We start from the raw sequence: 7,582 nt of genomic DNA, 5'->3' as shown, positions 1-7,582 counted from the left end.
ATATATATATATATACACTGTCATCTTGACAACTGTCCATCTCATATTTAATTACTAATAAACTGCTAATCAAACTTTTTACATGATATAAATAAACTTTAAATAAACAACATTTCCAATAAGAATAATAAAAATTATTTCGTATTTCAATATTTTCAAAAAAATATTTTTCCAATAAAATTTCAATTCTCCCATTTTACTTCAACTGTAATCCTGATCGACTTTACAACCTTCCATTTAAAAAAACTTTTAATTTTGATCTTGCTCAACGTACAAAAAAAAACAAAGAAAAAACAACGAAAAAAAAAAATATCACAATAACTAACAAACCAAATCAAAAGAGAAGGAAAAAGAAGGAAAAAAAAAAAGTGGATCACCGATGAAAAATGAAATAGAAATTCTGTATATAAAAAAATATTTCGCATAGAAACCATCGATCCTCGTGGATCGAGGATCCATAGTTTCCAACTCGGTCGAACAAAGGGGGAAGAGCAACGAGGGATGAAAATGGGAGAAGGGGTGCACGTCAAAGTGCGGTCTGTATCGGTCAAATAGAAGTCAGACAGCGAGCGTGAGGACGTTTAAAAATGATTTAATGTGACCTGGGTTGGCTTGCAGAGAGGGTGACGGAAGAGAGGGCGCGAGGGGATAGGATCCGAGGAAGGCAACTTGTTGCACGTCGGTGACACACGACGCCCTTGTACGAAGCTCAACCCCGGAGCATCATCCTCTCTCGCTTCCTCTTCCTGTGTTTATCGCACCTAATCCGTTTTCGGTGACTTTCCGTGTAACGATTTGTCAGGGTATTGCTTTATATCACTTCTTTTTTCTTTTTTTTTTTTTCGATACAACGAATGAAAATGAATACTCGATCTCGCTCGAGTTCGAACAAAGCGCGATGGAGAGAGAGATTTGTTGTGCAAAGATCCGACAAAGAGGGGATTAATTATGGATGAAGTAATTTGTATTTATTTGTATTATTTTGGCGGATTTTGCATTGTGGAAGTATGCAATATTTATAATAAATCCCGTGAAAAGAGGAATTGTTATTGCGATGTGGTGAACGTCTATTGTTTCGATGGTGTGAATAAAATAAAATTCTGGAATTTACTCTTTATTAATTCGATTGTAATGTAAAAATATTAGCAGATATGAATATTTCTATTTTATACTTTTGACATAAATCTGATTTATTTTTAACAGATTTATTCAAAAGTATTTTAAATTGAAATAATCATTATTGTATTTTTAAAATTTTGAAATACTATATATGTCTCTCTTTTTTTTGTAACGTTTTATAATTACAAAATTGCCGCAATTTTTCCATAATTAAGTTTTCTAAACTTTTAAATATAGAATATATTTATTTATACACGCGAAAAATTTAATCAATATTGGACATTAAAAAGTTTTAATTCGAAAATTACACGCGAAACAAAATTTCTATTGAAATTTGGGATTTTAAACGATTAAATTTCTTTATTATTTCTCATTTTCCAATTAAATAATACTATAAAGAAAAATAATCATTTTTATTTAATATTTATTTAAATATTTAATCATTCGAAATAAGAACATTGGATCAAGTTATCAGCAGTTCTACGTACGGATTTCTACGCTTAATTCTATCGAAGGTACGAGACTGCCGGATAGAAATTAGGATTAACATCGTCCAGCTATTTCGATCTAACTGCTTGCAATTGAGACTTCTCCTGACGTGTGCAAACAGAGAAGTTGCGCGAAGGGAACTCGTCAACGTTGATTACGATGCATTCATGTGACTTGCAGTTCGATATCATGTTTCGTGTTTGTCTTGACGCGCAATCGATAAAGTGAAATTGTTTAACACAAGGATTCAAATACTTTCACAAAGTATTTGTATGGAACAATTGGAAATTAAAGCTCTTTATTTAGATAAACGGTATCTATACCATATTTCTTTCTTTTCACAGCAACAAAGATTTCGTGAAATAATCCCAAACAATTATTTCTTTTTTTAATGATTCTGAAAAAATTGTTAGAAAATTTTGAATAATTTAGTTTCAATAGAAAATCATCTGCTCCAAAATTGGATCAATACGAAGCAAAAGGAACTAATGACTTCTGTCTATTCCGTCGTTTCTCGGAGAAGAGGTTAACCATTTCAAACAATTCGACTCGACGCAAGTTTGTTTGTACGTTCAGACGTTCATTTTCAACGTTATTAATGACCACCATAATTGCACGAAAGTAAGTAGGATAAAATCGAACGTTTAATTAAATTACCTATCGAACGATATTAATAAATAATTTAAAGAACATCTTACTGAAGTATACACAATAATTTCTAAATTCGAAACAAACTAAATGATTAAAGTAAATTTCTATCTCTCGATTTTTTAGAGATCTTTCTTTCGCGAGGAAGAATTAAAAGATAATTCATAATCAAGATGGCGACACCGTTGGAGGCTCACTATATAGAAAAATTTTCCAGATAATCGAAAGACTCGCATCATCCTTTTGCTCGAGAAAGGATGGAGGGATTGGAGCCATAGGAAAGGGGTGGAAACGGCTCGTTTACGTCTAACTAACGTGAAATTTCCAGAGCAACGCCGGCTCTTTTCGCCTGGGCAAAATCGATGTTCGATGTTCTTTGATCGTGCACCAGCCGTGCCATTATCGGTACCTGCTCGTTCAATACTTCATGAACGGAATTGCGGTGGTAACTAATTCGCCGCACAAAGGTCACGAATATTTTATCTACAGCACACCAAATGTAAATGAATTGGCGTGCTGTAAAATATTCGTGACCTTTGGCGCCACTGAACCGTGAAAAAACGCAATCGATATCTGTTTCATCCGTGTTCCTTCCATCCCTGACTACATGTACCACGTATGATTAAAAATTTTTTTTTTTTTTTAATAAAATTGGATTAAGAACGTTCTCAAACTTTCTGTCATCTTTGTTACAAATTAATGAAACTTAGACCAATGAGAAATTATCTTTCAACGTCTTTATTATATTCGATATTGTGTGGAATTAAAATTTGTATAGAATTAAAACGATTTTATTTATTCATTTATTTATTTACGTATAACTATATTTGTTACGTACGTTTCGTCATATAGTTTCATCTATATTTTCAATGTGTGTAAAATCTAATAAAAGAAGATATAAAAAAAGGGATATTATGGTATAAGAGTTTGTTTTATATTCTATTGTTTGATAAGTTCTCGTTGACCTGCTTACTATATGTGCAATAAACGAAGTCCAGCTTTCTATCGTATCAACGAGAAAGATGTAATAAAATATCATAGAGAAATACCAATTTTAAATGGATAAAAAGAGAGCATGTATAAATAAAGTATACTGCTCACAAATATATATATAAAGAATAAATGTATCCTCTTTTGATATATCTTGTACATATCTTGGAGACAACTTTATGCTTTAAAAAAAATAAAATAAAATATAATAAAAATATATCCTACGCATGAGAAAACATAGAAATAAAATAAATATGAAATTTCATCTTCAAACAAACTTTGACATTTTCACGTGTATAATTTTATGACACAATGTCGAAAATTTTTAAATAAAAATCTAAAAATTCCCATTTATTTCTAAAAAAGAATTAAGAATTAAAATTTACTCGTCATATCTCAAACGAAGAATTATAAAAACTCTAAAATAATAAACTCCAACTAAAAACTATAAATAAATTCAATATTTTAACTCCATACCTTTTCCCTTACTATAAAATATAATATCTCGTCTCTTCATTCGGTAATCCTCTCCTTATATTCGTTTCTCGTCCCTTCTATTCCTCAGGTCGTATGAAATAAAGAGAGCATGGCTGAGATCCCTACCTTATGAGGAGCAAAGTGGTACACACACACCGAGTTCTGCCGACAATGTTCATTATATTAACACCTTCGTTCTATCTTAATGAATCCCTCACGAAATGGTCTCGTGAGGATGGAAAGATCCGGCATCCAAACCCCTCTCTCCATCCTTCCTTTCCAAAGCATCCCTTTCCCTCTTTCGAAGTCGTAAATATCTTTGCACCCTCACCCCAGTAGAGCATCGCATTCGTACTCCTTCTTCACCCTTCTTCTCTGCATCCCTTTGTCTCTGCATCCTTCTTCTTATTTCACTATCCCCTTTCGACCGAACGAAGCAAAGAAAATCGCATGCTGTTTAATTACAACGTTGGAGCAACGTGGCCGGTGATTTCAACTATCTTGGCGCAAAGAAGTTTCCAGTTTTTAAGAATTCCAGGATTCCGTGAGCCGGGGATGGTTTTGAAACTTGATATTCAGCGGAGGTTAAGGAACACTACGCTTTAGAGAAGATTACACCCAGGAATGGAAGAATCGTTCCACTGTTTTAACACTGTTTCGTTTATATCATCGAGTATATCTTGCGGTTTGAACGAGATTTTTTTCTTTTTCTTTTTAAGAAGATATCGTTTGTTGTTGCAAAATGAACACGTCTATCTTATTAATTTTATTAACTTTCAGTGGTAATACTTTATATGATATTACAGTCTGTTACTTTCTTATCGTTTCTTTTTTTTCATTTTGTTTTATTTATATGGCAATGAAATTATATTATAGAACCAGAAAAACGATGATGTTCGAGAAAATTGCGTTAGCAAGCAACAGGTACTAATTCCATTCTTTTTAACCTTAACATTCTTGACACTAATTTTTCAAACGATATCAAGGCAATCGTTTAACTAATTTTTATTTTAAACAAACCATCGTGTAATATAATTTAATAATTTAAAGTAGCCCCATTGTTTCAATTTCGAATGGTCATATTTCAAATTGTACAGAATTTCAATCCATACATCGTACATAATTCCGATTAAACACGCCTACTCTCTGTAATCATACAACAACGCGTAATATCGAAAAGAAATCTTCTTTCGAAAAATTATTATCAAACAATTGTTGAACAGAGTACCATATCCAGAGTACAAAATACTACCACTAAACCGCCATAAAAACTTTTAAAAATTACCCCCTTCGAACTGTGCATCACGAGAACCCCCGAATCTTTCCATGTCGCGAAAACACGGCGCATCGATTCGTCAAAGGGAAGAGGAGCCTTCGCATCGTATCGTTTCTCCCTCGAAAAAAGAAACGAAAAACCCTCTAATAGAGCAACAGAAACCCTGCGATAACCTCGATGCATGCATTAAAAGGATCGATTTTTCGATTGTATGTGCTTGATAATACCGTTATGGAGAATCATCGTTTAACAAAAAACAACCTTGAACGATCCAACGTTCTAAATTCGACGCGGAAATAGAAAAGTTTCTCGCGTGCAAGCCTTGCCTACCTTGACGTAATGTACGTGCACGTCGACTCGTGGCCTTTGCGCAAAGGGCACGAGGAGGACAGGCGAGGAGAAGACGGAATAACGACGAAGAGGGAGAGAGAGAGAGAGAGAGAGAGGAAGTGAGAAAGATGGGTTGGAACGAGAGGGCGAGGCGAGTACAGCGGAGAGGGAAGCCCATCTCATACGCGTGCAGGGGACAAATTATTTCCCCATTTTATGGCCCGCTAAAATATAAATCAAGTTCTAAATTAAATTCCTCACCCCGTGCGCCGCGAGCACCGTGGCCAACTATAACGAGCATTTTATAACGTGCGCGTGTGTACGTGAGTCAGGCGGAAACCGAGTGAGAGAATGAGAATGAGAGACTTGGAACCCTGTGTGCATGTTACGGGGCGGGAATTGGATGGGAAAGAGGAGAGGCATAGGGTGACAGGACGAAGATAGAGACGCGGTATCGGGCTGATTGCGAGCAAGAGAGAAATATGTATAGCGATAGGTTAAATCGAAAGTATTAACGTATGAAGTAGAATCTTTTATATGTGTGGAAGCATGTTTGCAGGTATATCGAAAAGTAGTTTCTTCTTTATTTTATGGATAATTATTTTGCGATCGGAATTATCGGTTGAATCTTGCGGCAAATTTAAAAGAAGAAACGTGTTGGATAAAATGTTATTCTCTTTCTTTTCTTCTTTTTAAGAAAAATGTGTGTATATAAACTTGTGATAAAACAACGAGCAAAGGAAAAATTGTGGGATATTATAAATATGATGTAATTATAAATTGTATTATTAAGTATGTGCATTTAAAATTCATGATTTATATGAATTATATAAACGTTCCTTTTATATGTTATAAGTTTCGTAATCAGCATCAATTTTCTAAATTTCATTCGACACGCGTTGTACGAGATAGCGGGGAAACGTGGTCAATGAGAAACTCGATACGAAATAAATGTAATAAAGCGATATCGTCTACGTGGAATGATATTACGAGTAAATTACGATGCTTGAAATCGTTCGATTCAATGGCAAGATGAATGGGAAAGAAATTCAAGCCCAGTAATCGAAATCTATCCGTGAGTATGTGTTCTCAAGGGAATTTAAAAATATGTCGTGAAAAATGTTGTAAACTATGCTTAGACTCTTAGAATCGGGAAATACGTGAAAAGATGATCGCGAACCGTGTCAAAAATTCATCCACGAGGCGTTGCGTCTCCACTTTCTGCGTTACCATGGATATGTATCTCCCTAAAGCCAAATATGCTGAGATATAAGAAAAAAAATTAAACTTCAGAAAATTGCTTCGAGATAAGAACGTTGCGTGAATTAAACTTTCGAGAATAAGTGAGATCTTCAAGCTGAAGTTATCGTGTTAAAAAATTTTTTTACGCGATAAAAGTACCTAATATACCGAACGAAATAATTATAACAATTTAAATATTTGCTTCGAGTAGAAAGAAGGAATCAATTTCCTTTTCGAACCGAAAGGAATAAATTTATCTCAATTTCAAATTTTCTAGGAATGAAAACTTAATTATACGTAAGCTCAAATTTTCCAATGGTTAATTATCCTTGTTATATAACAATACAACAATATAGAATTTCAATTAAGGGAGAGGAAATACGATAACATAGTGGAAGTTCTTTAATTAACCTTCGTGCACCTGCTATCAACTAAAATAAGTTTACGTTATTTCATGTACGTACATACATACATACACATATATATACATTTACAAAACTGCCACGTTTGAGAAAATCAAAACGATCTGTAAAAATAAAATAATTATTACAAAGATAATAAATTATTAAGAAAAGATTGGCCAAAAAAGTTCATAAAAGAATTAGTTTTCTTAAAAAAAATATCATTCAATTAAAAAGCAACAATGCTCTCTCTCTCTCTATTAATAATTCATCAAAATAAAAACAATTAGAACAGACAGGGAAATAAGAATCTCACCCTCTCTGGTCGCTTCTGGCGAGATGCTCGCGAATCTATGAAAGAAGGATATTAAAGCTACTTGGCGGCGAGCAGACTGGCGCTAACTGCCATTGAAAAAAATGTTACGGGGCGGGGATGGAAAATACCTGCGGCATTTCGCGTATGTTGTGCATCGCCAGATAGAGAGAGGGCTCGTATGAAAAAAAACCAGCGTAGACCACTAACGATGGACAGAGTCGCGCTTAAATACATGAACGCCCGCCGTATCCCACCGATCCCCCGCCCACACTGAATACTCGCTTTTTCGAGCGT

The 7,582-nt window shown here is 34.2% G+C and overlaps 2 long non-coding RNA genes across 2 annotated transcripts in view; both read right to left on the bottom strand.

Moving 5' to 3' along the window:
- LOC102676846 overlaps positions 1–7,582 on the bottom strand; it is an 82,677-nt gene that overhangs the window by 52,049 nt on the left and 23,046 nt on the right. The window lies entirely within an intron of this gene.
- On the bottom strand, positions 2,837–4,708 carry LOC116185271. The gene is made up of 2 exons (XR_004150077.1): positions 3,633–4,708; positions 2,837–3,523 (listed from the first exon to the last, which is right to left on the bottom strand). It is a non-coding gene; the product is annotated as an uncharacterized LOC116185271 (long non-coding RNA).

The sequence above is a fragment of the Apis dorsata genome, unplaced genomic scaffold (assembly GCF_000469605.1).
Source record: "Apis dorsata unplaced genomic scaffold, Apis dorsata 1.3 scaffold_12, whole genome shotgun sequence".
Taxonomy (NCBI): Eukaryota; Metazoa; Arthropoda; class Insecta; order Hymenoptera; family Apidae; genus Apis; species Apis dorsata.
This window is presented reverse-complemented; position numbering and strand designations above follow the sequence as displayed.